The 16,837-nt window shown below is 47.0% G+C and overlaps 1 protein-coding gene across 1 annotated transcript in view; it reads left to right on the top strand.

Moving 5' to 3' along the window:
- PCCA (propionyl-CoA carboxylase subunit alpha) overlaps nt 1–16,837 on the top strand; it is a 3,020,006-nt gene that overhangs the window by 2,124,354 nt on the left and 878,815 nt on the right. The gene's annotated exons all lie outside the window — the stretch shown is intronic.

The raw sequence follows: 16,837 nt of genomic DNA, 5'->3' as shown, positions 1-16,837 counted from the left end.
TATTCCTCATCGCCCTCCCAGCCTACCCCTCTGTAGATTTTTCCGGGTTATTGCCATCTCAAATCCCGCAAGGCTCATACCGGTCTGCCGGCACAATCTACACAGTACAAGATCAAAGATAAAAAGGGGGAAAACAGAACTGAGGCCAACGGGCGCCGCGCGTGATACTTACACCCTATGACGTCACCCTCGACGGAGGCCTTCCAGGGACCATCGACTCAACGACATCGACGCACAGCGCCCTCTGCTGAAAAAATTTCCGATGACCAGCAAAGCTGGATGGAATACATCTAAGATGAGGAATACGTTGGAGGAACACCCAATCGAAAGAACGTTACCAGTTGGTAAGTAACTTGTTATTCTTCACCAAGGGGAACAGCAGATGTGGCACCCCTCCCCACAATCGCTCAGCTTGGCGGCATGGTGCCCGAGTTCAAGTCTTTAGAGCATCTGAATTTGTCTACGAATAACATGCACATTATCCAGGCAGCCAGGAAACCCTCGACCAGATCTCAGTACAAGAGTAAATGGCTCAGGTTCTGTCATTGGTGTTTGGAGAAGAAGTTGGATGCAAGGGTGGCCACGATTGACATGGGGCTGTCCTTCGTGTCCTCCCTAGCAGAGTCAGGGGTTCATGTTCTGTCATGCAGGACTTACCTTTCAGCGGTTTCCGCTTATCTTTCTACAGACCAGTGCTCTTATTCTCTGAGTAACCCAGTGGTTAAGTGCCATTTTGCAGGGTTGACACGCCTCTGCCCTCCGGTTTGTAGTCCGCACCCGCGTGGGACCTAAATGTAGTCCTGATGGCACTGTGCCATAAACCCTTTGAACCAATGGCTACGGTGGACCTCAAGTACTTGTCTTGGAAAGTGTCCTTTTTGGTTGCCGTTACGTCAGCAAGGAGAGTGAGTGAGCTCCAGGCATTGTCGGTGGAGCATTCTTTCTTGGTCTTTCACAAGGACAAGGTAGTCCTTCGGACAAACCCGGCCTTTCTACCGAAGGTGGTGACCGAATTCCATCTGAATCAGTCGATCTCCCTACCAGTCTTTTTTCCGAACCCTGCCTCTGAGGCTGGGAGGGTTCTACACTGTCTTGATGTCCGAAGAGCTCTTAAGTTCTACCTGGACAGGACTTCCGAGCTTAGGAGTTCTTCTCAACTTTTTGTGACCTTCAGTAACCCTCAGGGCAGGCAGGCGTCTAAGGTAACTATTTCTAGGTGGAGCGCCGCCTGCATCACTGAGTCTTTCACCGTCCAAGGGCTGAAACCTCCTAAAGGTATTCATGCACACCTGGTGCGGGGTAAGGCAGCCTGCGGTTGCTTTTCAGAAATATGTCCCCTGGGAGTCCATTGCTAGGGCAGCTACTTGGGCCTCCCCATCTGCTTTCTGTAAGCATTATTGTCTCGACATGACCTCAAGAGCTGACGCTCACTTTGGTCAGGCTGTACTGAAGAACCTTTTTCAGTAAAGGGTATTTACATCCACCCATAGTTCCTGTAAGGAGTGCTTGGGAATCTCCCATAAGTATGGAGGAAAGGGGATGGGACGTAGGAGTATTACCAGGTTACTCACTGTAGTGACCACCTTACTCCTAGTCCATAGTCCCTGTGATGGTTGCTATTAGGTCAGGATAGTTGGGACCATATAATTGATCCAAGCTGGCTATTATTTTAATACCTAAACAGAAATAGCCTTTTTCACCCAGGTAAAGGGGGTAGGTAGATTTAGGGCGTTTATATTCAGAATTTCGATTTGGATTAGTTTACCTTAAATCCGAAACTGAAAAGCTAGATCTCGCCCATCAAGATACCCAAGGAAGTTTGATGATTAGTGAGTGACGCAAAAAAGTTGTCCGAAAAAAGGTTTATTTTGTGCACCGCGTTCCCAAATTGGATACCTGTAATCGCCTGGTTGGCTCTGATTCTAACTGCTAGAGGCTCTATCGCTAAGGCTAATTGTATAGGTGAAAGTTGACGGGGAGGCCAATTTGGTAAACTCCCCATTCAACTGTATTTGAGTTGTCAGGTTTTTATAGCTGGCCAAAATCATGTTCGAAATCATCGCGCTGAAATTCAGTTTAGAGAGGGTCGCTTGCAAGAATGCCCAGTCCACCCTGTCCAACACATTTTCTGTGTCCAAGACCAACAACAAGTAGTGGACAGGGGAATCTTATAGACTTCTCTAGTAGATGCAATACCTGGCGGATGTTGCCCATTGCTCCCCTGCCAATCTACGAATACCATCTGGTCCACTTAAATAAAAGGGTGTCTATATAGTTCCAGCCCTGTGACCAGTATCTTGGTAAAGATCTTTACGTCCAAGTTTTGTTATGCAATCAGCCTATATGATGCACACTTCTGAAATTGTTTTTACTCTGCTTGGAAATGTGTTATGTAGGCCTCTTTCATGGTCTCGGTAATTCTCCACCCTTTCTAACAGCATTCAAAATAATGGCTAGTGGTTTTGCTAACATTTTATAATATATAATGTTGTTTGCCTCTGTGACTTCTTGCTGGTCTTTGGGGGACTCCAGTAGTTCCTGTGTTCATCAGTTAGTGCAGGTACTTCCACTTCTTCCACTTCTTCCAAATATGCCATTTGCAAGGTATCCTCTTTGTTTTTGGCTATGCACTGCTTGCCGTAGAAATCATGGAAGGTGTTTGTTTTTATGGCGTTTGTCTCCCACTCTATACCTTGATAATCTGTTATAGTCTGAATAAAGACTTGGCCCGCTTTAGTAAACTAGCTAATTTCCTTCCAGGTCTGTTTTTGTATTCATAATAGGTTTGTTTAAGTCTTAACAGGGTACGGTGTGGCCATTGGGTTCTTAAGGGGTGTAGTTGTGCTAATGTTTATATATTGCTTATAGGTGTTCAGTTTATCTTCTGCCTCCCATGGTTTAAGTTCCCTGAGGAGTTTGGTCCTCTGTCAATTTCCTTAGTCGCCCCATGGCTGCCGATAAGGATATAAATCTATCGCTTGTCGCCACCTAATGTCCCACCACATTCCAAGCCATGTGTTCTTTGGTGCGTTAAGCGATATATATTCCCTTACTGCATCCTTAATTTTCAAAGCACAGGCTGGATAGCTTAAGATGCCTGAGGGTAAGCGCTATGTGCTTCTCTGATCATGTAGTTGATCCACGAGAAAGATTTGTGCACCTGTGAGTAATGGGTGTAATTTTTAGTTTGGGGGTACAATGTCCCCCATGCATCAACCAGGGCAAGGTTCTCTAATGCCCCTAGTAATGTATGCAATTTCTCTCCTACTGTTCATTACGTTTTTTTGGAGGATCTATCTAGACTGCTATCCATCACTTAATTAATGTCCCCCATAATAATGATGTTGCCCTTTACCAATTGGCCCAATTTTCCAAGGAATTGAATCATAGCCCTTCCTTGTGCTGTATTAGGGGCATAGAAGGCGGCTATTAACACTTTCTCTTCTTCACACTCTTCATCCTTTTTACTTTCATAGAGTCCCAGTGGATCATATTTATGGCGTAAAATCCCCCACTCCCACCCTCCCTCTTGCTTGTCGCTGATGCATATACTTGTATTGGGAAATCTCTATGCCTGAGCCAACATTGGTCCTCCTTAAGGTGGGTCTCCTGCCAGGTAACTATTTGTATGTGCATTCTCTTTAGTTCCTGGAATAGTTGGATTCTTTTATTATGTGTAATGTCCCCCCCCAACCCCACTTATATTGATTGAGCCATATTGTGTCAGCGATTTTCAGCCTTTCCTTTAATTTTCCTTATCACACATATCCCTGTGTTTATCACACATATTCAAAGTTGTTGATGATATTCCTACCCCAATTTCTATTATCCTTGATATATGATATGATGTGGCATATATAACGTGTCTGTACACAAGTCTTCTATGCGCGACAAGAAAAGGAGGGGGAAACAAAGGGAGGTCAAAATAACGATCTTACAAGGCCTTGCATCATTCAGATCACGCAAGTGCAGGGAAGAGGGAAGGGTAGAAGTGCCAGGGGGAGTGGATAGGGGAAGTGATTGTTAACTCACAAGTGGAGTCAGCGGGTGGCTCATAAGTGCAGAGAGAAGGTACTGTAGGGTTGCAGATACAGGCCCTTAAGTGCTCGGGAGCCCGAAGGCATTGCGAGGGCAACCGGACATGCAGGAGCATGGGCCAGAGTTCAGAGGGTGACCAGGTGCCCAGTGCGCAGAGCAGTCAGGTGCATCAGCAGCGGAGAAGAAGAGAGAAAGCGGAAGCGAAAAGGAATGTTTTGAGTTGCTTCCGGAGGCGGGTCTGCTCTGTTTGAAGGGAGGCTGTTCCAGCGGGAGGCCCCAGCCGAGGAGATTGATCTGCCCCGAACTCTCTGCTTGGAGAAGCGGCTGACCCTCATAGAGTTGGCGGTGGATGAGCGGAGAGCTCGAGAAGGAAGATGTTTTTGGAAGAGAAAGTTGGAGGTAGAGTGGTCCCAGGCTTGAGAAAGCCTTGTGGATGATGTAGAGGGTCTTGAAGTTGATCCTTGCAGCCACAGAAAGACAGTGAAGAGATTTCAGAGCTGAAGAGATACGATCCCTGGGCTTGAGGCAAAGGGCAAGTCTCGCAGTCCTGTTCCGGATAAGTTGTAAAGGTCGAAGAGTAGAGGCAGGAATATTTGGAAAGAGGCTGTTGCAATATTCCAGCCTATAGAGGACCAGAGCTCTGGAAACAGTAAGCTTCTGGGGGAAAGTGACAAAGGAAGAATACACCCCCTTCAAAGCCCCGCCCCATTTTGCAGTCGTAGCAATGCTTCATAACCCACATTGTAACCTGTAAACTGCCCCTCAACAAATGGTTCTTTGTGTGTTGTACTCTGGGCTGAATAATTCTCAGCCCCCTCCTAGGTCAACAACCCAGGACCACCCACTTCCTATTAAGTGTAACTTTGCACAGCCTGCTTTTCCAGTGCATGTATAGATCTCCTGTCCGCTGTGTGGCATATTTAGGACTTGTTGTGGCTACCATTGCCCATGTGCAACATGTTGCCTACATTGTTAGTCCTCTGCCCACCCCCACTACCCAGCAACTATTGCTAGTACTGATCTGAGTTTGACTTAAAATTTTGCTTCTGGATTCACCTTCTCTCCTTCTTTCACTCCTTGTATTTTTCGAGGCGCTTTTCCCTGCCTCATTTAGTCCTTTTCCTCATTTCTCTTTTGGGCTTTTAAGTTTGCCATTTTCACAGCCGTAGCTCCCCTTGGCTTCCTCCTGTTGTTTTCCGTTGGATTCGGGAGGGGAGAGAGGATTTTGTAAGCTCAAAGTGTTTAAGACCAGCTTCCACTGTGATGATTGTATGGATGGACTCGTACATCTTAAACCGTGCACCATTCTCAAGCTCCTCACACTTCAGCTGTAGCGGTTTACCGTTGTTTTAAGATTTTTGATATCTTGTATATTTTTAGGCACCTCGCTTTGCAGACCAGAGACTGACCTCTGTTCGGTCTATCGGCTTCCCCATCCTGTCTATCTTCTTGCAGTTTTGTCCAATCACCTCAGATGCTTCCAGGTATAGAACGGCTATCTCAGATTGGAGGGCATCTTTAATATCCTCCTTAAGCAGTGTGGCAAACTCCTTCCTTTTTCCGCGAGTGGTTATCTCCACTTTCCTCCAGCTGCTATTTTGTATCCGACCTCAGGTAATCTTTGCCTTGCTCCCTTGTCACAAGTCGCAGGTCAGTGCCTAGAAATTGTGTAAGGGACTCACCTCCCAGGCTGCCCTCTCCTCTCCCCACTCAACTATGGGAGAGAACATCCTTCATCACCCTCCTTCGTTACCCGCGCCGCTTGATGTTTTGTCCAAGCAGGCTTCATCAGGGCGGCTTCCCTTTCTCCCTACGCAGGTCCTCTACTGTGCTTCCTTGCTGTCACTGTTCCCGGTTTTTCAGGCTGCAGTCCTCCTCCATGTCTGCAGAGAGTGTTGTATCATCCAGTCTGGATGGACCGCACGGAGGGTGGGAGGCATGGGGTTGGTGAGCAGAGATGACTATCCATTTATGCCACCATCTTAGCCATGCCCCCCTCTCCTCTGCTATTTATCTAGTCCTGCAGGGGTCGGCAACCTTTGGCTTGCCAGATATTTTGGAATGCGACTCCTATAATTTCTAATCATTGTCTATGCTGGCCAGGGCCGATGGGATTTGTAGTTTATAAAATGTGTAGAGCCAAAGGTTAGTGACACCCTGATCTCGCCATCACATCCGATACACCACCAAGTGCACCTAACCCCTTTTCTGTGTACTTTTTAAAATCGGACTGATGTATTGCTCTGTACACCCCACTGCAACTTATCTTTCAAAGGATTGCTTTTCTTCTGCAGATTCCTCATCTGATAGATATTCCCTCCAGCTCTGCTGCTTCGTAACATTTTCAATATGGGGCATAGTGGACCACGATACGGTCCGTCTTACTCAGCATCTGGTCGTTGGCTCTGGATGTGAGGCGTTGTATAAGTACCACGTCGCTTCGGCCCAGCTTCGGTTACTTTTTTCTGCTCGCTGGCACGCTGCTTGATAACACAGAGCTTCGACTATTTCGATGTTTTACGTCCTAAATATTGCTTTTTGTAATTCCTCGATGTGAGATGTCGGTCACAAGGGTGTCCTTTTCCAAGCGGTGTTCCAACTGTGGAACCAAGATATCCCTCACCAACCCACAATAGTTGTCTCTGGTGCCTCAGCATGGGTCATGGCACTGGCTGGTGTCCGTGGGGAACCAAGATGCAGCCAAAATCCCTTTGCGACTGAGCTGCTAAACACGCGATGGGTCGAACACCCTCAATCTCCGGCGCAGTCGACGGCTTCGTCTTCAGAGCCGAAACCGAGGAGCATACCCCCCGAGGAACACCAGCAGAAGAAGAAGAAAATGGCCCACTCGAGGAGAAACTTTCCCTCGTCCTGAAAAAAGAAAAGGCGCCGCTGCCATTGTCAGGACTCTGAGTCGTCGACGGAACAAGGTACGCTGTCTGCTGGGCCTACCACCCGCCAGGAGTGGGAGGATTTAAACTCCTCTGTGCTGCAATGTTCAAACAGCATGCTGCAGTCGGCATGGCTCCCATGCCCACGCAGCATGCCTCGGTGCCAAGAACGGCGCTCGGTGCACCCAAGCCCTCTATTACATCGGTACCTACTATGTCGGCACCGATTAATCTTTCAACGTCAAAAGAAATATTGTGGAAGCCGGATCACCCCCGTGCGTCCAAGGATGTCGACGCTACGGCATCTCAATCTCTGTCGACGCCGACATCCACCATGCTGGCGTCAAAGGACAAACCATAGATGGTTGTCGACAAGGTCTTTACTCCACAACCCCTGTCAGAATTTTTGCGAGACCATGGTGGGTATCTTTGGCGATCACGACGCTGATTACCAAGATGTCGACCCAATTTCCACGGGCCTCCAAAATGCTAGTGGTCTGGACACTTCCACTGACCTAGAGTTTCAACAGTCACAACCCTACCTTAACAATATATTTAAATACAGGGCTCTGGTAGAAAGGGTTATCGACACCCTGGGACTACACTCAACAGTGGCGCCTGCGCAGGGTTACGATTTTACCAACATCCTAGAGGAAGGTCTTGTCACTGAACGTAACATGCCTCCAGCCATTGACGATCTTTTGACATCTCTATGACAAACCCCATGTTCCATTTCTCCTGTTTGCTCCACCATTTCCGGGAAGTACAGTCCTGCTAGAGGAGACCCCCCCATTCCTCTCCTCACCCTTTCACGGAGGGGCTTGTCATGCAGGTGGCTACGGTCTCTTTTAGACCTTGAAGGTGCTCACTCCCCAAAATGCAATGGTAGACAAGTAGGGAATGAGACCAAGAGATTGGTTGTAAGTGAAATAAAGCTTTATGTAATTCAGCATCCAGGGAACTCTGCTGCCTTGAGAGTGCTCTGGCAAACATTACAAGAATCATACATTATATGGTCTGAAAACGTCACTGTTGACGTTTCCCTATAGGGTCACAGGATTACACCAGGATTGGTGGAGAATACAATTACATTATAGCAACATAAGGGCCGGCTCCGCGGGATAGGCTAGTTCAGACCTGCTGCTTCGTGTGACACGTGGGTCGGCCAGGCTCATCTGGGCGGTGTGAAGGTCAGGTTGTCTCTGCGGGAGGAGGCAGCCACCCTGTGTAACTAAACTACATAACATTTTCTAGCACATGATGAACAATGTAGGACATAAAACATCTAGAATGTGGGTTTACCGATAAATCACAAACTCATATCAGCACATTTCTGCTTTGGGCCTTTGTAGAGGTAACAGCGGGGAGGGTCTCGCCCCACAGGTGCGTTATCTGAGGGTTTGATCTGGGATTTACGGTCAAGGTGCCACAGAGCTCGGATGGGTAGATTGATATGTGTTGGTTTTAAGTGTAATATATGGTGACATGAAACCAGTTATATGGGGGCACTTAGGAGTGGTCAGTGGGGAAGGGTCACACTTCTGTTACATCAAAAGGGAGAATGGAGGGCCACGGGTTGTGCAGGGAATAACTTTTCCAAAGGTGGGGGGCGAATAGAGCGAGAGCAGGTTTGCGGAGATGGATGAGCTACAAGTCAGGATTCGGCCTGGTCGCTCACAGGACAGTGAGCTCAGAGGAAGGATGAAAGAATACATTGTTTGCTTGCACCAGAACATCCGTGAGAACATAAGCTTGTGCCGCGCAGACACGGGAGGAGGAGGTGGGGGCTATCGTTGCTCGCTGTGCGTGGCCCTGCTGAGGGGAGAGGGTGCTTCACAGTAACTCAAATGCGGACTATGCAAAAAATGGACTCTGGGGTGTCCAAGATGGAGTCCAAATGTATCTTGCAGTAGCCCCTCTTCCATTGGTGCCAGGGATCTTTTCCACTGGGACCAGGGAAGGACAAGGAAGGCGTCCCCCCCACTATTGCAATAGCAGATGATTTTCTTCGTATTGAATGTACGGGGCGAAGACAAAACGACGACTCCTTCCTTACAACCTGCATCTTCTTCATCCACTCTGCCCCCAGACAGAGAAGCAAAAAAAGTAGATGCCTTGGCAAAGAAGGCATTCACCTCGGGTAACATGGCCCTCAAAGCTACGAATATGGCAAGCAGTTTTGCCAAATACTAATTCGGCCTATGGACAGCAGTGGAAATCGCTGCCCAGTATGTCCCCGGAGGGTGGGATGTGCAAGGGATTCCTACAGCTAGTGGAGGATGGGAAGGAGGTGGCCAAGCAGTCACTGTAAACAGGCCTGGACATCGCCATCTGTGTGGGCCGATCTATGGCTTCGGCCATAACATTGTGAAGTCAGGCCTACCTGAAAACCTCTGGCTTTTCACATAACGTCCAAGTGAAACTTTTGGACATGCCCTTGTAGGGCAATCTTCTTTTCGGAATCAAAACTTGCTGCCAAATCCTTAGACCTAGCTGCGCAGCCGGCCAAACCTGCCTTTAGCTTCACCTCAAGGGCACGGGGCTACTGGAGTTATGCTCCTTATGGCAGAAGAGTGCAGCTCCCACCGGCCAGCCAGGGCAGAAGCGTTTCTCACGCTCCGGAAGAGGCAGAGGGGCTTCTAGAGGTCAACGGGCAGCATAAGACACTTTGATTTTCTCTCTCACAGCACACCGGTTGGAGGACGGTTGACGGAGCACTTGCTCCAGTGGCAGGGAATTACTTCCGATGCCTGGACTCTACAGCTCATCCGATGGGGTTGTCTGCTTTTTCTAAGAAAACCACCGGACAGACCGCCCCCACCTCCAATCCAACCGGGACAGGAGCTCCAAGAAAAACTGAGAGCCCTGTCGCTGAAGGGTGCCGTGGAAGAGGTACCTCCTGAACAGAGAGGATCGGGTTGGTATTCCTGGTATTTCCTGGTGACCTCCTGGTGCAGGTCTCCGTCCCATTCTGGACCTCAGGCCCTTCAACAAGTTCTTGAGGAAAGACATATTCAGGATGGTGATGTTCTCCACGCTCTCGAACTTTAGCACTTGCTGGTGTCGATAGACCTACAGGATGCCCATTTCCATGTGCCAATTCATCGAATCGACAGGGAGTCCCCAAGGTTCACCATAGGAGATATGCCCTATCAGTTCAAGGTGCTTCCCTTGGGTCTTTCCTCCGCCTGAGCGTCTAAAAGCTCATGGCGGTAGTTGCGGCTCACCTCAGGAGATCCGGAGGCCATGTATTTCCATATCTAGACGACTGGCTGATCCAAGGGACGTCTGTAATGCAGGTCTTGTCCCATCTGCAGGATACCTGCTCGCTGCTCCACAGGCTTGGCTTCTCCCTAAACTTGAAGTCCGACATGGCACCAGTCCAACGGCTCCAGTTCATCAGAGCCGTTTTAGATGCCCAGGTGGGGAAGGCTTTCCCTCCCGAGGAGAGAGTTGTCAGCTTGACACAGATGGTGGACTTATACCGTAACAATGTCACTCTACCAGCAGCTTCTTTTAGTCCGCCTTCTATGCCTCATGGCTTCCTGCATTTTTCTAGTGCCAGAGGCCAGGTTATGCATGAGATCACTGCAATGGTTACTGAGAAATCAGTGGTCTCAGTACTTCGGCACACTCAGATCTCCTCAGAATCTCCGGGTCAGTGGTCAACATCCTGTCCACAACAGTCCTTTGGCTGGGAACCCTTCTGTCCTCCTTGGCCTCAGACCCGAGTGGTCACGGTTGCATCCTTAAAGGGTTGGGGTGCTAACTGCGAGGATCTGCAGGTGAGTGACCTCCTGTCAACAACGGAAGCCAGGTGGCACATCAACAGACTGGAGTTATGAGCTATCAGGCTAGCCCTCAAAGCGTTCGACCCGTCTCTGAGAGAAAAACATGTCTTCGTCTTGACGGACAACACGGTGGCGATGCACTAACTCACAAGCAAGGTGGTGTGCATTCCTGCCCCATCTGCATGGAGGCAATGATGCTTTGGTTCTGGTTGCTGGAGAACAGGATCTCGGTCTCTGCAGTTCTGGCGGGCACAGAGAACAACTTGGCGGATGCTCTGAGCAGGCAGAGTACTGTCTCACACAAGTGGGAAGGGTGCCAGGAAGTCCTAGAGGTGGTGTTCTCTCTGGGGTAGCACAGCAGTGGATCTGTTCGCAACTGAGTACAACAGGAAATGCAAAATGCTCGAGGGAATTCCCAGCGAATGGTGCACTGGGGGATGCGTTTCTTGTGTATTGGATTTTCCCTCTCCATTACGCGTTCACTCAGATTCCCGTCATTCCATGGGTTCTTCCATGGGTTCTCCGGAGATTGAAGAGGTTTCGAGCGACCATGATCTTGATCGCCCCGGACTGGGCAAAGAGAATATGGTACTCCAACCTATTGGATCTGTCCACCTCACCAGTTGTCTCGACGCGCAGATCTCGTAACTCAGTCGGGAGTCTGTATACCGGAATCCCTCAACCTACTTGTGTGGCTCTTGAGAGGCTAAAATATGACTGGGACTTCTCAGAGGAAGTACATGAGGTGTTGCTGGCTGCACACAGATCATCTACAAGATATTTGTACGTGTGCAGATGGAGACGATTTGAGGAGTGGTGCAGGGAACGCGAGACTGAACCCATCTCTTGCCCAACCAGTACAGTGATGGAGTTCCTTCTGTCACTGGCCTCTGCTGGCCTTCAGGTCAACACGGTCAAAGAATATTTGGCGGCCTTCTCTGTGTTCAAGAGGTCCCTGGATCAAGGTTAGTTTTTTTACGATCCCGGTAGTGGCACAATTCCTGAAGGGCCTTGTAAATAAGTTCCCTCCACTCCCTTTGTTGTCCCAGATTGGGATCTTAATCTGGTTCTTAATTTCTGATGGTGGCTCCTTTTGAGCCTATGCACTCTTGTCCTTTGTGGCTTCTCTTGTTGAAAACAGCCTTCTTGGTGGCTATTACATCTGCTAGGCGGGTGAGTGAGCTACAGGCCTTATGCTATAAGCCACCCTTCTTGCGCTTTTTCCGGGAAAAAGTTTCACTCAGGGTAAGGCCTGGTTTCCTTTCCAAGGTTGTATCAGAATTTCACTTGTCACAATCCATCAACCTTCTGGTCTTCTATCCTCCCCCTCCCCCTTCTAAACAGGAGGAATGGTTCCATCGTCTTGACCCTAAGAGGGCATTGATTTACTATGTCCCCAGGATTTTAGGAGAGCTGACCAGCTCTTCGTTGGTTTTCCTTAGCCCGTAAGGGCCTGCCCATAACGAAGCAGACTTTATCCCGTTGGATAATTCTCTGCATAGTTGAGTGTTACCAGGCCTCTGGGAAAGAATTACCAGCAGGCACCAGGGCCCATTCTACAAGGGGGTGGAGGGGGGTCTCCGCATCCACCGCATTGCAGAGGGGGTCCCTGTCCAGGAGATTTGTCAGGCTGTGACATCTTTAGCAAGTAAGGGACGTTTAAGCCGAGTTGACAGTAAATGTTGCTCACTGCAGTTTTGAAGGCCAAAATATAACAACCACGTGAAAGAACTATCTGGAAGTTGGTCGGGGAAAGTTTTCAAGACTCTTTGCTCTCCATAAACCCAATTCTGATAACTGCAGTGTACCTTCAGAAAATAATCAAACCCCGTCAACAGATCTTAGTTGCCTCAAATGGCTTTACAAATGCTGGTTGTCTGATGTTCTTCAGGGATGGAGAGATTGCATTTCTTTCTCAATATCCATATTCTCTGGGAAGAGGAGTGTCCTTCACCCATAACAAAAACCTTGGTTCCACCCTAAAGAGCTGCAACCTCAATAGAATTCCTTACAGAACATTCTGCTTAGTAATGTTAATTGAATACTCAGAAAACTTTCCTCGTGGTGCTTCTGTTTGGCCGGCGTATGATAAATAACCTTCCACGTGTGACGTGGTTCTCCTCTCTAGCCTGGTGCGCACACATGTAATTGTACATTTTCTGAAGCATTTATGGAAACACAGGATGATTTAAAGTAATGTAAACATGGGGTAAGAGTGTGGGTCTGACCTATTTTGTAACATTCTTTTAAAACATTTAGATGTCCTAAAATATTGGGCCCCTGTACATTTAATGTTGCCTTTTCAGAACTTGAATCTTGTGTTTTTCTTTATATTGAGTTTTTCCAAAATGAACAGTTAGCCACCTGCCTCGCAGCACGCACTATGTGTGCAGTGTATGAGGTCCAGTCCAAAATATGATAGAAATCTTTAGATCTGCTTCATTTACCCCTTTTTATGGTTCCTTGGTAGAACTGTGCTTGGCTTGTAAGTGAAAACAAGATGTGGTGAATCGGTTGTTGTCTCATTCTGTTTTCTTTTGAGCAATTCATTGGGGGCTGTGTCAGCACTGTCTAGTTTGATGATGTCTCCTCGAGCTTGAACGCGTTGTCAGCTGTGTTGTGCCATAGTTGGCAACTATCTTAATAGTTTGGATCCACAGATTAGAGATCATCAATGGTATTGCTTGCATTTTTATGGACTTTCATCTCTCCCTGCAAGCGAGCTAACCATGTGTGTTTTTCTTTTCCTGGCATGCTTAGTTTACTATCAGTTGATCTATTAGCCGACATTGGACTGTTTCACGTCATCACTTTTTATTTTGCTAGCCATTTGGGCGTTTCCTTGTCCCCGAAACCATATAGTGAGTAATGTCTCTCAGTAGGGTTTGCCAATTGGAAAGTAACCTTCCCTGTTAAACACGCTATGTCCATTCTGAATTCATTTTATAGTGCAATGTGTTTAAACAAATGGAAGGATTCCGGATGCGCCTTTTTATGAAGCAGCTAATGATACATTCAGCCCTCCTGCTGCTTTGGTTTGTACTAGCACATGTCATTCAGAAAGACTGTTATTTATTGAATATCATGTTGTATGGAAACAAAGCATGAGCTATAGATTTGTGAGAGGCACATTTTAGCCTCATGTATTATTGATAGGAACAATGTATTATTCACTGTGGTTATTAAAGCTGCCTACTTAACACAGTTCCTCTGCTTCACTCCCAAATGTGCATATCGGAGGATGGTGTATGAGTTAGCATACCTTTCCACACCTGGGCATGCATTTGCATAGACTGTAAACAGAATTCAAGTATGTTTACATATAGTATTTTTTATGCACCATGTATGGTTTTGATTTTTATTCAATTTATTTATTTTACATGCTTATAGAGCGCCCGCAGGCATCGAGGCGCGTACATAAAACATGTAAGAAACCGACAAGACTTAAAACGCTCTAACCTGAGTTAGCGGACTGTCCGGGTGATCTAAGATTAATTATTTGAACAGATGGGTTTTAAGGTTCTTTCACCCGGTGGCTGGGCTAGAGTCGAAGCATTAAGGGCAGCTTATTCCAATGCCTTGCTGCTATAGCAGTAAAAGCTCTGCCCAGTCCGGTGGCTTGACTGTAGGAGGGTACTATGATCCTGCCTTGAGTCTCTGACCTCAATGAACGATTTGGGTTGTAACATACTATCTTTTTCTTGAGGTATGTTGGCACAGTGCCGTACAGGCACCAATGCACTAGTGTCAAGGATTTGAAGTAAATCCTATCTTCGATCTTAAGCCAATGCAGTGCTTTCCTTCGCCATGGCTATGTTTCACCACAGATTAATCATCTTTAGGGATATACTTGAAGTGCAGATTGATTTTGGAATTTGTGGAGGAGCCTAGATTTGTCCTCTTCTTCTCTGTTTAAAACATCTTTTCTAATGAAATTTTGTCAGAGCAATTCCACCGCTCAGGATTCACTGGGTCTATACCTTTCAGGCTAACAGAATACCAGATCCCCTGCTTGAGCTGTATGTAGTCATGCATGAAATATCAAGGTACTACAGCCTGTGAAGTCTATTATCGGAGATCCCCTAAAGGTATCGAAGTGAGACACTTGAGTGTTTAAAGCTTTTTGCCATCCAGGAAGGTAGTCATTTGAGCACTCCTCCAATCACTGTTCTCCTCTGAGGTTAGCAACAGTGGGAGACCCCCAACATCATTCGGGCTCCTTCCAATAAAAGGAAAACGATTAAAATCCTCCTCCTCTTCCAAACATTCACTTAGATCAACCTCTGGCCAGTGCTGTGATTTTGTTTGCAGCAATAAAATGCTGTTTGTGCCATCTTCCATTGCTCAGGGATGATTTGTGTAGTTTATGTGCACCGGCATCCATACCTCCTCCGTCAGCAATTATGTCCCACATGGAGGACTTTTAACAAACCAAGTTGATGTTCAACGACCTGGACCCTCCATAGCATTGGCCTAAACCAGTTATTTTATTTAATGTCTTTACTGCAAACAAAGGGCTTTACAATTAAATCATTAGAAACAAGTGATGCAATACGTAATTGTGGAAAGTCATGAAACTCTTGCTAGGCCCACATTCATCCCATTGATTGAAAATCACAGAAAAACCCTAGGTATAAACAAATGAGTAGCAGCTTAAATCTAACTACGCCCACCCAAGTTAATCCATAGCATACAGCAGTACTCAGGAAGACCACCACCAATGCCATGGGCCCCTATATAAGAAAAGAAAGCTCTGTCACAGATTGCTGAAATATCACTCCCAGTCTCAAGAGGTGGTTCAAGGATTTGTATTGATGATTTTGTGAGGCCTATGGCCGTCCCAATCTCCTCCACCTTGGCGTTAGTGTATTTATTTACTTTTTTATTGTATTTGCATTTTTAAAGCGCGCAACTGCCCTTGGGCATCGAGGCGCTGTTACTGAAAGCTCACTTAACGTAAGTACAATATGTGGACACAGTAAAAGATTGGTTACAGCCATTACTCGTGTTCCAGGTTACATGGGAACAGTGAACATTACAGTAATAGGATTGGTCACAACAGTAAAAAGTTCGGTTGCAGTCGTTGCTTGAAGTTACGGGTACCTGGGAGCAGTGCGGGCGGTATATGTTTACTTAAATAAGGTGGTTTTCAGTGCCTTTCTGAAAGCAATGAGTGATGATTCTGATCTCAGTTTAGGTGGCAGTGAGTTCCAAGATTTTGGTGCTAGAACTTCAAAACTCGATCTGCCGGCTTTATATCTGTTGAAGGTGGGAATTGAGAGTTGGTGTGTGTACTTATCACCCTTAAGCGTGAGTGATTGTACTTGTATTCTTTCAGTTAGGTAGCTGGGGGCAGATTGGGAGAGGCATCTGTGGGTGATAGTAAGGGTCTTGCACAAGATGCGCTCTCTAACTGGGAGCCAGTTAGCTTTTTGTCTTGCTTGGGAGACGTGCTCCCTCTTGGGGATATTGAGGGCTGCTCTTAGTGCGTTGTTCTGGGTAATTTCTAATCTGTTAATGTTTTTGGCAGAAGTGCCCAGTAGGAGTACATTGCAGTAGTCCAATTTAGCAACTATAGTGGCCCTGGCCATTTTGAGGCAGTTTTCAGTGGAGAGGTGGGGTTTAACAGAATTGATAATTTTAGTTGTGAGTGCTGCTGTTGAAGAGATGTAGCTTACATGTCAATCCACGGACAGTGTTGAGTCTAGGTACACGCCTAGAGTTTTTTACAGAGAAGGAGACACTAATTACAGTGTTCTCAATTTTGAAATTGCGGCATTTGCTGTCAAGTTTTCTAAGGATTTCCTTGGGGCCAACCAGAAGGATCTCCGTCTTGTCCCCATTGAGACAAAGACCGTTTGCTGCCATCCAGGCCTGGATAATAGCATAGGTGTCTTGTAGGATTTTTAGGTCTTGTTCATAGTCACCAGATAGTGGGAGAAGAATTTGTGTATCATCGGCATAGTTGGTGAATGTTATGCCGAATTCTTCTAGGTCATTAAAGAGTGGTAAGGTAAATAGATTGTAGATTGTAGAGGGTAGGGGAGGTACAAGAGCCTTGTGGTACTCCACAACTAATGGGGGAGGGAGTGGCTGATGCTTGGTCTGAGAAGACAC

This window comes from Ambystoma mexicanum, chromosome 7p (assembly GCF_040938575.1).
Source record: "Ambystoma mexicanum isolate Mex_15411 chromosome 7p, UKY_AmexF1_1, whole genome shotgun sequence".
In the NCBI taxonomy this organism is placed as follows: Eukaryota; Metazoa; Chordata; class Amphibia; order Caudata; family Ambystomatidae; genus Ambystoma; species Ambystoma mexicanum.
Note: the sequence above shows the minus strand (reverse complement) of the source record. Positions and strands in the feature narration are given on the sequence as shown.